This window comes from Protopterus annectens, chromosome 14.part0 (assembly GCF_019279795.1).
Source record: "Protopterus annectens isolate FY-2018-M chromosome 14.part0, PAN1.0, whole genome shotgun sequence".
In the NCBI taxonomy this organism is placed as follows: Eukaryota; Metazoa; Chordata; order Ceratodontiformes; family Protopteridae; genus Protopterus; species Protopterus annectens.
In genome coordinates, this window is record NC_056748.1 from 1,043,831,634 (window position 1) to 1,043,847,066 (window position 15,433).

A 15,433-nucleotide genomic window follows, 5' to 3' on the forward strand; every position below is an offset into this window, starting at 1 on the left:
GGGTAAATTTGATTTGTAAGTACCATCAACTAATACTACATATGCTTTATGCCAGAGTTATCAATGAACTGAATATGAAATAGGGGTATGGTAAAGAATTCACCATTCCATAAATCATATCGCTACTTAGCAACAAGGCGTCTGGCCTTAAATATGGGCTTGATTGATGCCCAGTCATTTAGCCCCTTGTCTGCCCTCTCAATCCAATTTCTTTGCGGTACTTCGTACGTTACCCTCTCTAAGGAATATCCAAATCTATAACTTGAAACCGAAAAACGTGTTCTTAGCCATGTGCCATAATGTGTTTGGCCAGGGCATTTGTGGTATGACCTATCCTAATAGCATATAGATGTTCTCCAATTCTAGTTCTAAATGTCCTGTCCGTTTTGCCAACAAAAGGATTGGCATTTTTGACTGACTGCTAGATATACCACATGATCAGTACCACAATCTGCTGAAACATGGAACCTATATTGGTGTCCAGTATCTGGATTAACAAAAACTCTTATATCAATGTACATACAAAAATTACATTTACCACAGTGAGTGCCTGTATTAAAAAAAAGTAGTAGAAGAGGTATGGTAAGGAAAAAAAGAGGGGGCTGGAGGGAGGCTAACCAGGACTGCAGTGAATACACTAACATCTACATTTATGGTTAAGTGTTCACAAACTGTACTATGTTCGTGTTTCACTGTTGCAGTCATTTGGGTAGATTCCCAAAGCTATGGTTGGGAGGATGAATTTATACAGAATTAGGAGCAGCTATAAGGCCCTGCAGGACAGCAGTGGCAAAGCCAGCTCTGTATTTAAAGTGAGGTAAATGGTAATGTTTGGTGAATGTATGAACTGAGCTCCAGGTAGCAGCTTCTAGAATGTCTCTGGTAGGAACCCCTCTGAGAAAGGCTACAGAAGTAGATGCATCCCTGGTGGAATGAGATGATCCCCTTGGGGATAGGGGCTACCATGGTGCACATAGCAGAAACTAATACAATGGCTTATCCATTTAGAAATGGTCTACTTTGAAATAGGTTTTCCCTCTGTCCCTGTAGCAAAAGACACCAATAGTTGCTCAGATTTTTAGAGGATTTGTCCTGTCCAAGTAGAATTTAAGTTGTCTGTGCATATCCAATGAATGCAGAATCCGCTCATCCTTGTTCTGTGGATTGGGAAAGAAAGTTGGCAAATGAATGGTCTGATTTAGAGCCACACTGGATACCACCTTAGGCATGAGAGACTGATTGGTCCTGAGAGCCACCCTGTCTGGATGCAAAATGAAAGGCTCCACTGCCCTAAGAGCCTGTAATTCTGAAATCCATCTAGCTGAAGTAACTGCTAAAAAAGCTGTTTTCCATGAGAAATTTAAATCTGCAGTCACAGCTGGCTCAAAAGGAGGCAGAGTTTTTCCAAACAAAATTGAGGTCTCATGCAGGAGCTGGTGCTCTCCTGTGATGTCAAATTTTTGGCCCCTCTGAGGTACTTGCTTTAGCAGAGGATGAGAAGACGGGAGGCTCTGGTGTAATTAGCTGAAATGGCAGAGTCATGGATTTTTATAGAAAAAAGAAAGATAGGCCCTTGTGAAGCATCTCAGTGAAATATTGCAGAATCCGAGGAATATTTGGCATGGCTGTGCTTATTCCTTATGCTTGGTTCCAGGCACAGAATCTACCATTTGTCAGCATAAGATTTTCTAGTACTACGCCTTCTGGCCTCCAAAATCACATCCATCACAGGTTTGCAGAGTGATTTAACTGGTGAAATTAGTTCATTAGCCATGCTGCAAGACTTTGAGTTTGGAGCAGTGTGCGCAGAATTTGATAGTTTTGCTAAAACAGTAGGTAAGTTGTCAGCGAGGTAAGTACCAAAGAGGAAGATGCGACATTGTGTAGGAGCAGGTACCAGTGTTGGCGAGGCCAGTTTGGAGCAATCAGTATAATTTGTTTTTTCCTGTCTGACTTTTAGTAAGACCTTGGAGAGCAGAAGCAGAGGAAAGGCACAGACTGATTGTTTTTTTCCAGCTGAAGGACAGAGCACCCACTTTCCAAGCTTTTCTGTGATTAATTCTTGTGCAGAATTTGTCCAACTGATAATTCGGGGGTGAGGCAAAAAGATCTATGTCTGGGCTCCCACATTTGTGTCAATATGCTGAAGATGTGGATCCAGTTTCCATTCATGTGGGTGGGTCCATAAGGCTTCCGCTTAGTGCGTCTGCCAGAATATTTGGCTGTCCTGGCAGTAATTAAGCTTGTAGATCTATTGGGCAAGTCAAGGCAGTGTTCCACAATGCCATGGCTAGTCTGCAAAGGGGGTAGGAATGGGTACCCCCTGCTTATGTACCACATGACTGTGGTGCTTTGTCTATCAGTAGTTGTCCTGTTTCCGGTTGACATGTAGGTGCATTTGATTTGTGCTCCATTGGCCCTGAATGCATCTCCCTGCCAGATGCACCCCCCCCCCCACACCAAGCTTAATCTGATGAGTCTGTAGTCAGGGTTTGGACAGCAGGGGGTGGAATGAATGTCAGTCCCTTGTTTTGGTGGCAGGCTTCTGCCCACCATAGGAACTCTAGCTGCAGGCAAGGAATGAGAGGAATCATGGTTTCCAGGCTGTGACAATGTTGATTCCATAAGCTTTTTTAGGTACCACTGAAGTTTCCTGACATGCAGTCTTGCATATGGAATTATTAAGCTGCAGGAGACCATGAACCCCAAGGCCTGCAGAATTTGTCTTGCAGACAGCTGGGATTTTGTGGCAACCTGTTTAAAGTAAATCAATTGAATGTTTTTCTGGCGTAAGGTAGGTTATCTGGGCAGCTGTATTCACGCTTGCACCCAGAAATGTAATTTGAAAGGGTACCAGTTGTGATTTTTCATTTATGGTGTACCCTAGACAAGTTGGTGGTTTTACAAACGCCAGATGTTTTAGAAGAGTGTCCTTGTTTTCTGCTCTAGACAATCATACAGGTAAGAATAAATTTGAATGTTCGTCTGCAAAATGCAACAACTGGTGCCAGGCACTTTGTGAAGACCCTGGGTAAAGCCAAAGGGCAGTGCAGAGAACTGGTAATGCAAATAGCCTGCTTTGAAGCGGAGGCATCTTCTGCAAGATTCCCCGATTGGGATATGCAGGCAAGCCTTGCAAGTCTAGAGTTACCAACCAGGCATCCTTGTCTAGCATAGGCAGCAACTGTAGGAATGTATTTAAAATGGATAAGTCCAGAATTGGACACCATGATTAGTCTTTTCTGGGTACCAGGAAAAGTCTTGAATAAAAACCATGTCCCTTTTCTGGTACTGGTTGAATAGCCCCCATATTCACTTGTTTCTGGCCTCTGTCCACTGATTTGGAGGCAGATCTGGCCATTCATTTGGAATCGACATGTGGAAATCAAATCTGTATCCCTGGGATACTACATTTAAAACCCACTTGTCCTGGGTAATTAATTGCCAGTTTCATGCATGAAGTGCCAGTTTTCCCCCCAAGGGGGCGGCCAAAGGATAAGTGCTTGATTGCATTGGAAAGTCATTTACACAGTTTACCATAGGAAGGTGCCTTGTTTACTTCCAGATTTTCAGGTGGAGGCACCCCATTGCTTTGTTCTACAAGTTCCTTGTGACTGAAACCTGGAGCCTTTGGAATGTCTGGGTTTGACCCAAGCGGCTCTGGTGGGTACTGGAAAGGACCAGTTCTTAGTAGGCCAGTGCCTAATGAACCTGGGTGGCTGCACTTGTAGGAAATCTTAGTTTGCATAGATTTAGCTTAATCTTCCATCTTTCAAAACTTCTGCAGCCTTATTACCAAATAGACTGTCCTGTTGTAAAGGAGAATCCAACAATTTTGCTTTAACAGGATCAGGCAGATTTTGCTCCTTGAGCCAAGCATGCCTCATCACAGATCCAGTTACAGCAGCCCTGCAACAGGCCTCCAAGGAATCAAAACCACACTGCAAAGTAGGCTTTCCAACTTGTTCAGCTGAATGCAATAAATCCTGCAACTGTATTTTCCACACAAATTATTTTCTGTTTAAGCCCATGACATGCTGATATTTAAGCATATGAAATTGACAATTTAAAGCCCCGATTGCCAAGGTTGCAGACGTGTAAACCTTCTTTCCCCATCTATCTAGTGCCCTGGAGTCTATCAGAAGGGGTAAGATTTTTAGCAGTAGAAGCCTTAATGCCCTTGGGACCCTGAGAAATGGTTTGAGTCAGCAGTAGGGTTTTTAAAAAGGAATTTGTGGGAGTCAGGAACCCTGTAATATCTGTCTGGTTTACTAAGAGCCGGAAGCAGGGAATCAGGAGCCATGCTGGATTGAGAAAACAATATCTAGAACAGGAGGTATAGCCAAAGGCCTATGCTAAGGAAGGAAATCCCTAAGCCTCTTTTTAGATTGAGAAATCCTGACTCCCAGTGAAAGTGTTCCCATAGGGTATGCAAAGTTCCTCCAAAAGAAAAATCCTCAGGAGCAGCAGAAGGGATGGAATCTTCTGCATCAGAGTCCTCATACGATGGAATAGAGGATCCCTGATCAGAAGAGGAATCAGAAGAAATGGAAAGATGATCTGATGACTCAAGTCACTGTCTTGCCTAGGCCTCTTAAGAGGGGGATGGGTACCCCTGATCAAGGTAATTAAACCCTCAGCCATTTTGATCATTTGTTTTTTTTAGGCATAGGGACCTGTGCACGTGGCCCAAGTGTCAGTTTTTTAAACATACAAGTTGATTTTGGCCTTAGGTTTGAAGATAGCATCGGTTTAATATAAAAATCTTTAGGCCTGAAAACCCCCCTCAGAACCTGGTGCCTGCTCAGCAGCTCCAGACCCACCCAAGGTAGAGACATCTACGGGTTCATTACTTAGTCTCTCGCAGCATACCCGACTCAGAATGGGTCTCAGAGGCCTGCAAATCAAAAGTAGCGGGTGTCAGGAGCTGCGAAAGCAGCCTCACTGAGTACTGGCAAACCGGCTTCGAAGCTTAGTCATCGGTTTTGGACCTCTGTCTCTGCCTTTAAGGTACTACAGTAGTCAGATTGCTAACAGATGACATTTCTGGATAGTTAAATCTTGAGCCAAAATATTTTGATGCAAAATTATACAGATGCTTAAATGTGTTGATTTAGCACAAAAAACAGACAGCTAAAGGCTTGTGGTCAGGGCCTATGCAAGTAACATAGTACAAATGAAAATCCTTATGGAGGTATTTGCTTCACACAAGTAATGCAATTAGTAACTTCTACTGACATCGGTAAGAAGCAAGAAAAAGTTTCCCCAACAGGGTACTTAGCTTTAGGTTGAAGACTTCGGTTCTGAAAGTCAGCCGACCAGCACATACCAACTGCTTCGGGCATCGCGCAGCAAGAAAGACTGATGAATTGGGTCTGCTGCATGTTTTATACCCCTGACTACCTGACATCATGGAAGGGACAGCAACTAATGCAGGACCCAAGACTTTGTTAATCAGGCTGATGTAGACAACCTGCCAGCAGATTACCCAAATGTAATGACTGCAACAGTGAAACACGAAGAACATCTGTTTGAGCAGTAGAAAAGAGAAGATGGGAGGCGGGGTTTTTTTTGAGCCGAAATAGCAGAGTTGTGAATTTTGGGGGAGACAGGCCCTTATGAATCATCGCAGTTAAGTATTGTAAAATCTTGGGTAAATTGGTTCCAGGCACAGAATCTTTTCCATTTTTCAGCATAAGATTTTCTAGTACTAGGCCTCCTTGCCTCTAAAATGATATCCATCACTGGTTTACTGAGGGATGGTAAAGGAGAGATTACGTAATTAGCCAGACTGCTAGGTTCAGTGTGTGAAGCACAGGGTGCAGAATCTCGTTCTCCTGCTGAGACAAGAGGGTAGGAGTTTGAGGCAGGTGCCATGGGGCCAACTGTGACACTGCACAACAGGGGGTACCAGTCAGTTGATAAGTGCTTGCAAGTTTCAAAGACGTCCTTGGTTTAGAGCAAGAAAGTTTCCCCAACGGGGTAATTGGATTTTAGTTGAAGACTTCGGTTCTGTTGCAAACTGCTTCTGCTTCAGGCACCACAATAGTGATGTAATGGAGTCAGCTGCATATTTTACACCCCTGAGGACTTCACATCATGGGGCAGCAATGGATGCAGGACCCAAGACTTAATCAGGATGCCACCCTTCCCAGTGCTGACACCTTGGTATCAAACCATGAAGCAGAATTAACTCAGCGCACATTTCACCACTTGAAGACATGGTGAGTGGTGTTTGGGAAGAAGACCTCTGCTAAAACAGACCACGCCAGGGTTAAGAAATTGCCTCACTAAACAATGGTATTGTGAAATCTAGCTTGGGTCAGACACCAAAATGTCACTGGCTTCCAGAAATGCTTCTTCCTTTGGGCCCTTTAAAGGCTCCACAAGTACTTTGAACTGCAGAAGGCACTGGATGACTGCATGCACATCCTGGACAGATTCATGACATAACAGTCCTCTGGTTAAAGAAAGCACACAGGCAACTGGGCATACTGTGCTCTGCATTCAGTGAAAAACAAAGTTCTGTGATGTTCAAGAAGGTTTACCTATAAAACCACGAATCACAGCAGTCAAGAGTGCTCATATGAGCAACTTGAAACCACAAACTGAAAATGTCGACAGCCCTTAATGTTAAAAAAAACAGCAAAATGAAAAGCAGATTTGCTGTTTTTCGAACATTAATGTAAAAATAAAAAAAAGGGTAGCGGGGGCAAGCAAGCCTTGCACCTACTGCAGCCCCCCCCCCCACTATTATTCCAACTCCGATCGCACTACAGTGGGGGGAAGGAACCATTTCCCGATCCTCACTAAAGTGCAATCTGCCCCAGAATATCGAACGTGCAATGAGCGAATCTGTGCATTCGCTCAATGCACATTCGAACCCTTTTCCACTAGAGTTTGCAAACTTTGCAACTATTGTTTGCCCTTGTACAATACGCACATTTAAAAGTAAACACTCAAGATACTGATTTTCAGACAGCTCAAAATAGAGTAAAGATTTTCACTTAACAGTGGCAGATTTTCACTGAACAGTGGCAAAAAGGAAATTCCAATGTCACTCCCTTATGCCATAGTAGAGAAACTCAATGGAAAATAGGCTAGCCGTCAGGCTTCTGCAGGCAGAAATCCTACACATGAGCACTGCAGTAATGTTAAGGGCCAGAAGGGAGGTACCAATACAAATTCTAGCCTCTTCCTTTACCTTGTGCAATATCCTGAAGATCAGGAGTACAGGAGAAAAAGCAGAAAGATCCAGGTCATATTTACTTTCCAAACTGCTATCCTGCAGCAGAAATCAGTTACCTACTGTGGAAGCACAAGTTACTTCTGCCACACTACCTACTGACCAGAGAAATATTTCCCTGTTCAACCTCCATTTGAGTGGGTCTACCTCAGATCTGCTCTGTCTGCCAAAACATTTCCTGTGATGGAATAAAAGCTTCCAACAGCTTAAAGCCCAGCTCCTACACCATCTCTCTTGCTTGCACTATCAGTCTAAGAACTTGGAAAAAGCTTTGCAGTCACTTGTTCACAGTGGTATTCTTAAGATTTTAAAGAAACCATCAATTTCTTTCACAATTATGTTCTTTTCATGTTGCGTCTTTTGGCTTATCCCGGTTAGGGGTCGCCACAGCAGAACTCTGGCCCACTTAATGTTTGGTAGTGGATTTTTACGTGCCGAGTTACCAGCCCTGAAGCACAACCTTCAACGAAGGCACACCCATTCACACATGCCTCCACACAACGACTGAGAATCGAATAGGACAATGTCTTGCTGTGAGGAGAACGCTACCTCAGCATGTTCCTTTTTTATGCTAGTCTTAAATACCCTTCACTTTCAATATCGCCTGAAAATATGTTCAAAGACCACCCCCATGTCTCCTTGGCAAGTTTGAAAGATACTTATAAGCAGAGTCAAACAGAATGGGGAGTAAGGGGAACCAGTGGGCGACATACCTCTCAAGTGTACAGATTTTTCAGAAATATCCAGATTTGCCTAATTTGTTTTTCCATAAAACTGTGGTTTTCTGGCAGATTAGTGGCAAATCTAAGACTTGAGCTAGAAAATGAAAGACACTTGAGTTTGACTTTACACCATTCAGAAAATCCATGCCAATGCAAAACCTGTTACTCTATCAACTTTAAGTTTGATAAAGCAATATTTAAAAATTGTCCTTTTTTTGGGCCCTTGACCCACTGTCTTTGTCCAGATTTCCTGCACAGAGAATAAGGTATGGTAGGCGACCCTGCTAACACTTGCTTTTCAAATAATGCAACCGCCTTATATGTAGTCTTGCCAATAAAGATCACAGGTTTCATTAGAAACTGTTGCCATTAGTGCCGAAGTAGGACTGACCAAGGATAGGATCACCTAGCCTTGTGCTGCTCTGTATCCAGCAGTGGCCCCAGAGAAACCACTAATTGGATCATGTTCAGCAAGAATGAATTGCAAAGCTTTCTGGCTCTCCGCCATAGAGGCGCTGATTGAACTAGGCAGTCATACAGATAGATATACTTGGACTACCCTCAGCCTACAAGACAGTCACCTGAGCAAGGAAACTTCATCTTGCTCTCCTACTTGGAAACTTAACCATCAGTGGGTCATGGAAATAGAAAGGTAAGCATCTGAAGTCCATGCGAGCCAAAGATGCAGGAGGGATTAACAGACATAATGAACTGGAGTTAAAGATTCTTGAATGAACACATCAGGGCTGCAACAGCAGCTTCCTCAGATGTCTTCCACCTGCTTAAGGTCTCACAAAATCTGCTTACATCAAATGAGAAACTGACCTTGCTGAATAAGCAATACTTCCCTTGTCCATGAAACATACTGGCAAGCACCAGTTCTGATCGGACATGTGACTACAGGGTTTCTGTACATTTAAATGAGCCTTTCACCAAGTGAAAACAGGCTTCCTGGGCACCTGGTGCTACAAACACCCATCATGGGCATGTTTATGGGGTATCTGGTGCCCAAGCTGAAGCTTTTGTATAGGAGCTGATGTACAAGTCGCCTGAGGGCAGGAAATCCCACAACTAGAATACTGCAACAAAGGAACAGGACATTAAGCAAGACTTCCCTTGTCAATGAAACATACTGGCAGGCACAGATTCGTATCTAGCATCAAAGTGACTACAAGGTTTCAGAGAATTTAAGTGAAAATAGGCTTCCTGGGCACCTGGGGCTACAAGTCAAGCTCTACAGACATTTTCCAGGGTCCTCAGCAGCCTGTACAACTAGGGGGACATTGGCTGACTGGTTCTTAATCCCTAAAAAAGCATCCAGGCTAGAACCCGCATACATTTAGGGGTTCCCTTAGCACATGTAACACTTCCCCTGAAGCCATGAAGGGAATACACTCACTGAGATTGGAGGGGGACAAGGTAGAGGGTTAATCAGCACCATAAAGATACTGACGAGACTTGCTTGCAAAAGAAAAATCTCTGCCTATGCCCCAATAGGTAAAGAACTGGGGAGCCTTTCTCCTTGGAGAGCTGGGCCTTTTAAAAGTTACAAGATTCACCAAGTAGTGCTGAAAAAAGCACCTGCAATGTGGCATTAGTTAAAATCCTTGTAGTAAGACTGAGAACCAAGGCAGGCATTAAGGCTATTCCTTGCAGCTTGGAAGGAATAAAAAATTTTTCTCCAAAAAGCAAGCAGTTTATGTCCCAAAGCCTGTAGGCTACTGAACAAAAAGATTGACAGTTTTGCAACAAGCAACAAATTTGAAAGCCATAAACAAATGGCTAGGAACTGGTTTTACACTAACAGCATTTCCTGAAAGGTCAAGGACACCAGTACTCTAATAGCCTCTGAAGGGGCATGAGAATGTAACAAAAGGGGGTCAAAAATTAACCAATTTACATCCCGCCACAGCAAACACCCTTACAGGACTGAAAGCTGTAAAGTTTTTTTTGCACTGTGTACACTGCTGTAGCTAGCAATTAACCTTCTATAACAGTAGAACCCCTGCTCACTTGAGAAGAAGACTATGTGACCTTAATTTCAGGAGTGGATGCCAGCCGTTACTTCGTTTCTGCACCAAGGAAAATAAGGATCATGCCCTTTCTGAAAAGCTCAACAGCACAAAGCTTACATCTGGGAACCCTACTTACACAAATGCAAAGAGCAAATAAAGGTGAAATCCACTGAAGGAAACAGACAAGTACACTTGCTAGTGACTCTCCATGGAGATGCCATTGCCTCACAGGACTCCAAGGTTATAAATTTAAGACAGTAACTATGGAAGTACCAAGGAAGGTAATGCAGCCAGATTTCTAAGTATTTGCATTAACGGAAGGACTCTTCACATCGTATTACATGATACAAAGGGTTTTGAAAAAGATGATCCTGTACAAACATGCTCTGAAGTTCTGGAAGTCCAAACATGGTACAACCTAACATTATAAGCCATACTCCTGAAATTTTCTGAAAGATGTCAAACACTTAACAAAAACAGTCTACTAATAAAGTGGGGCTGATTTCAGGTTAGACAAAGAACAGTTTTGTACCTACCATAAATGTAGATGTCCGATAGGAATGCATCTGCAGTCCTTACAAATGGGTTGTCCTGTCGTCAGGCAGCCCTTCGGTCGGCCGGATTCCAAAGTCTGGGTCTGGCCTCGGCTGGTGTTGCACTTCACCCGACGTCATAGCTGCAGTTATTCGGGTATAAAGGCAGCCGACGCCATTTTCCTCAGTGTTTCTTGCCCCAGATGCCAGGTGCCCTCTTGGAAGGCTAAATTTGGATAAATGCCAATGATTCCAAATAGTAGAGCAAACACAAAAAATAAGCATGTATGTACATATATACAAACAAATACACCATAATAGATCCCCCCAAGCTAGCTAAAGGCTGGCAAATACCCTAGGAGTACCTCAGAGGGGAAGGTGGGTGGGTAATCCTGACTGCAGATGCATTCCTATCGGACATCTACATTTATGGTAGGTACAAAACTGTACTATGTCCTTCAAGGATGCATCTGCAGTCCTTACAAATGGGTAGAATACCATAGCTAAACAAGGGGAGGAGGAAAGAGTAGAGATTATGGTGTAGCTAGGATCCCTTGCAAAACAGCAGTGGCAAAACCTGCTCGGGATCTAGAGTATAAAGGTAAATTGTAATGCTTGGCAAATGTATGCACGGAGGTCCAAGTAGCAGCCTCTATAATGTCCTTGGTAGCCACTCCTCGTAAGAAAGCTGTGGTAGTGGCTGTAGCCCTTGTGGAGTGAGGCCTGATGTTCTCTGGAGTTTTCTTTCCATGGTAGGAGTAACAAAATCTAATGCAATTTCCTATCCATTTGGAGATAGTCTGTTTTGAAATTGGTTTTCCTTCCTTTCCTGTGGCATATGCTACCAGAAGCTGGTCAGTTTTTCTATTGGACTTAGTCCTGTCCAGGTAGTAGCATAACTGTCTGTGTACATCCAAGGTATGCAAAAGTCTTTCTCCCCTGTTCTGTGGGTTTGGGAAGAACGTAAGTAGGTGGATAGCCTGATTTAATGACACTCTGGATACCACCTTAGGCATAAATGTAGGATTTGTTCTCATGGACACTATCTTGATGGAAGAATAGGACAGGCCTGTGTGGAAGAGCTCTGCCAAGTACTCCAGGATGTTGGCCATGTTTACCAGAGTCACATCTTCTCCCTTTGCAGTACTCCAAATGAGATATCTTTTCCATTTTGCTGCATAATTCTTTCTTGTTGAAGGTCTGCGAGCCTCCAGGATTATGTCTTTAACCCTTTGGGATAAATTTGGGTTAATTGCTGTTATGTAATGTTCCAGGCAGTTAGCTGCAGAGTTTTCAGGTTTGGATGCAGGATGTTGTAGTTGTTCTGTGTTAACAGTAATGGGATCAGGGGTAGTGTCCATATTTGTTCGAGACATGCTCCTCAGCAATGGGTACCAATGTTGTCTTGGCCAGTCTGGAGCTATCAGAATGATCCTTGGACGGTCCTCTTTGATCTTCAGAAGCACCTTGTGCATCAAAGGAAGTGGTGGAAATGCGTATGCTGTCAGGTTTTTCCAACTGAAAGATAGGGAGTCCACCTTCCAAGCAAGTGGGTGGTACGTCCTTGTGCAGAATTTCTTTAGCTGGTGATTGAATGGGGATGCAAACAAGTCTATTTGTGGTAATCCCCATTCCCTTGTGATGGCTTTGAAGATGTCCAGATGAAGCATCCATTCGTGGGCATCTGTGGTTGTTCTGCTTAATATGTCTGCTAGAATGCTTTCTTTTCCCGGTACAAAAATTGTTTGTAACGGAATGTTGGAGCTCAGGGCCACATCCCATAGGTCCAGTGCCAGCCGGCATAGAGGATATGAACGGGTGCCTCCCTGTTTGTTGATGTACCACATAACTGTGGTGTTGTCTGTCCTTATCAACTGACCTTCTTGGAGAAATGGTCTGAATGACTGGATTGCAAATTTTACTGCCAGCATTTCCTTTAGATTTATGTGTAGGCGCAGCTGGTCTCGAGTCCATAAGCCTTGTATGCACTTGCCCTGCATGTGTGCCCCCCAACCGAGGTCTGAGGCATCTGTCGTGATGGTTTGGCTTGGTTGGCTGTTGCAGAAGGGCAATCCTGTGTTTGATTTACAGGCCTGAGCCCACCATAGGAACTCTTGTTTCAGGCATGGGATTATTGGGATTTTGGTTTCTAGGCTGTGCTTGTGTTGGGACCACAAATTCCTTTGGTACCACTGTAGCTTTCTCATATGCAGTCTGGCATGAGGGACCAGAATTATGCAGAATGCCATGAAGCCTAGAGCTTGCAGTACTTTTCTTGCAGTTAGGTGGTTCTGCTTTGTTAATGCCAAGTAGAGAGGTAGTTGCTCTTTCTTTTCTGCAGTTAGGAATGCCATTTGTTTTGATGTGTCCAGCTCTGCACCCAGAAAGGTTATTCTTTGGGATGGAATCAGCCTTGACTTTTTTATATTGACTGTATATCCCAAGGCTTGCAGCAGGTACATGACTCTTTGTAAGTCTTCTGCTAGCTTGCTTTTGTTGTCCGCTTGTATCAGGCAGTCGTCCAGGTAGGGATAAATTTGGATTCCCTGAAGTCTGCAATGAGCAATTACGGATGCCAGGCATTTCGTGAACACTCTGGGCGCAGTAGATAAGCCAAAGGGCAATGCTGAAAATTGATAATGCTCTGATCCTGCAAGAAATCTGAGGTATCTTCTGCAAATTGGTCTTATGGGGACGTGCAGGTATGCCTCCTTGAGATCTAGAGTTGCCAGCCAAGACTCCTTGCCCAGCATGGGAAGAAGCTGCTGTAGGTCAGCATTTTGAATTTTTGAATAATAAGGAATGTGTTTAAAGCGGACAGGTCTAGAATGGGTCTCCATTTGTTTTCTTTTCTTGGTACCAGGAAGAGTCTGGAGTAAAATCCCTTTCCTTGCTCCATAGATGGTACCTTTTCCACAGCTCTCATTCTTAATAGCTGAGATTTGTTTTGGAGCTTCTGTCCTTTGAGTAGGTGGTAGGTTTGGCATTCCTCTCTTCCCTGGTAGAGTATGGAAATGGAACCTGTAACCTTGGTCTATAGTTTGCAAAATCCATTTTTCCCTTGTGATGCAATGCCAGTTTTTTGAGAATAAGGTTAGTTTTCCGCCTAAGGGTGCTTCTAGTTGTTCCCTGGTAGGCGGTGCCACTGTCAAGTCACTGTGATTGAGTTGTTGTAGTGGTGGTGGCTGCGTCCGTGCCTCGCTGGTTGTTACCTTGCCATTGGCATCCCCTGTAGGCACCCCTGGATTGGTTTCTGCCTCTTGAACGCCTATTCCTGCCTCTGAGCCTTAGAGGAGTCCGGAAAGGACCAATTCTTGGAGGGCCAGTTCCTGCTAAACCTTGGAGGTTGAACCTGTAAGAAATCTTTCACCGTTTGTACAAGTTTCGCCTTCTCTTCCATCTTTTTTAGCACCTGCTGAGCAGGGGAAACAAATAAATTGACCTTGTCCATGGGTGCATCCAAAAGCTTTGATTTGACATGGTCTGGTAATGCCTGTTCTTTCAACCATGCATGTCTCCTGATAACTGTGCCAGTCATGGCTGATCTAAAGGAAGCCTCCAGTGCATCATAGCCACATTTTAAAGAATGGGTACTAACCTGCTGTATGTTATGTACCATTTCCTGAACATATTTTTTATCTAAAGATTCTTCAGAGGAAAGCTTTTTAGTTAACTGGTCAAGCATAAACTCTTGATATTGAATCATATGAAATTGGCAGTTCAAAGCCCTAGCTGACAAGGTAGCAGAAGTGTAAACTTTTTTACCCCATCTCTCTAAGGACCTGGATTCCCTTTCAGAGGAGGGGTTTTAGTAGAAGTAGCAGCTACAGCTTTAGGGCCATGGGCGATGGTCTCTGGATCTGCAAAAGGAGCCTTGTATAAATGGTGATGAGTGTCCGGGACCCTGTAGAACCTATCGGGCTTAGCAGGAGCCGGAGGTAATGAATCAGGAGCAGTGCAAGCATCATTAAATGCATCATCTACAACAGAAAGAACTGGAGGTATAGCTAAAGGCCTATGTTGTGGCAAATGTAGAAAGGTTCTAAGCCTTTTCTGGAGTCTGAGAAATCTTGGCCCTGCCACTGAAATTGTTCCCTCATAGCATGCAAGGTTTCCCCAAAGGAAAATTCCTCAGGAGGAGAGGCTGAAGGAATGGACTCTTCAGCATCAGAGTCTTTGTAAGGAGAATAAGAAGCCTCAGGAAGGTCTGTATGTTCTGATTCATCAGAGGAACCATCAGTGGATACTGGTTCAGGGGGCTCTGCTCTAGGTCTCTTTTCTGGAGGTGGGAGAGAGAACCTGTCTGGATGAGGCTGGGATCCACGAATTAAAGAAATTAAATCCTCAGCCAAAGATAGCATATGAGAGCTAGTGCTGGGCCTGTGTGAGGGGGGTTTGGCAGGCACAGATTTTGAGGCTTTGGCTGCTTTGGCCCTGGCAAAGGCCTTAATAGACATGGCTGCAGGAGGCCTAGCAGCTCCATGTGCAGGGGTTGAAATATCCAGGGGAATTGTGTCTGATAATTCCTGAGAAACCGCAACAGAGGGCTGGATTTCAGAAGCAGATTCTACCAGGTTAGAGGAGGCCTCGGTAGAAGGCATGGTTTCGGCTGGAGAAAGAACCGCTTGCTCGGTTTCGGCCGAAACAGAGACACTCGCGGTTTGCTTAATCGCGGTTTCGGCAGAGACCGCGAGTGTCGGTCCTTTTCTTTTCATTTTTTTGGAAATTTGCGTTGTCGGAGGATCCGACGGCATAATGTAGGCAAAAAGAGCCGAAAATTTGTTCAGCAAACTCCGACCGACGTCTAAGCGTCCGTCGGTTAAAAGAAGCGCAGGCTAGACAAGCTGCTACGTCGTGGTCTGGGCCTAAGCAATGTATACAGTAGGAGTGGAAATCTTTATGAGGTATTTGTTTCCC

The 15,433-nt window shown here is 44.1% G+C and overlaps 2 protein-coding genes across 9 annotated transcripts in view; both read right to left on the bottom strand.

Moving 5' to 3' along the window:
- The window catches only part of LOC122789416, a 1,105,687-nt gene that overhangs the window by 632,207 nt on the left and 458,047 nt on the right, over nt 1–15,433 (bottom strand). The gene's annotated exons all lie outside the window — the stretch shown is intronic.
- Nucleotides 1–15,433, bottom strand: part of NONO (non-POU domain containing octamer binding) — a 677,532-nt gene that overhangs the window by 320,167 nt on the left and 341,932 nt on the right. The gene's annotated exons all lie outside the window — the stretch shown is intronic.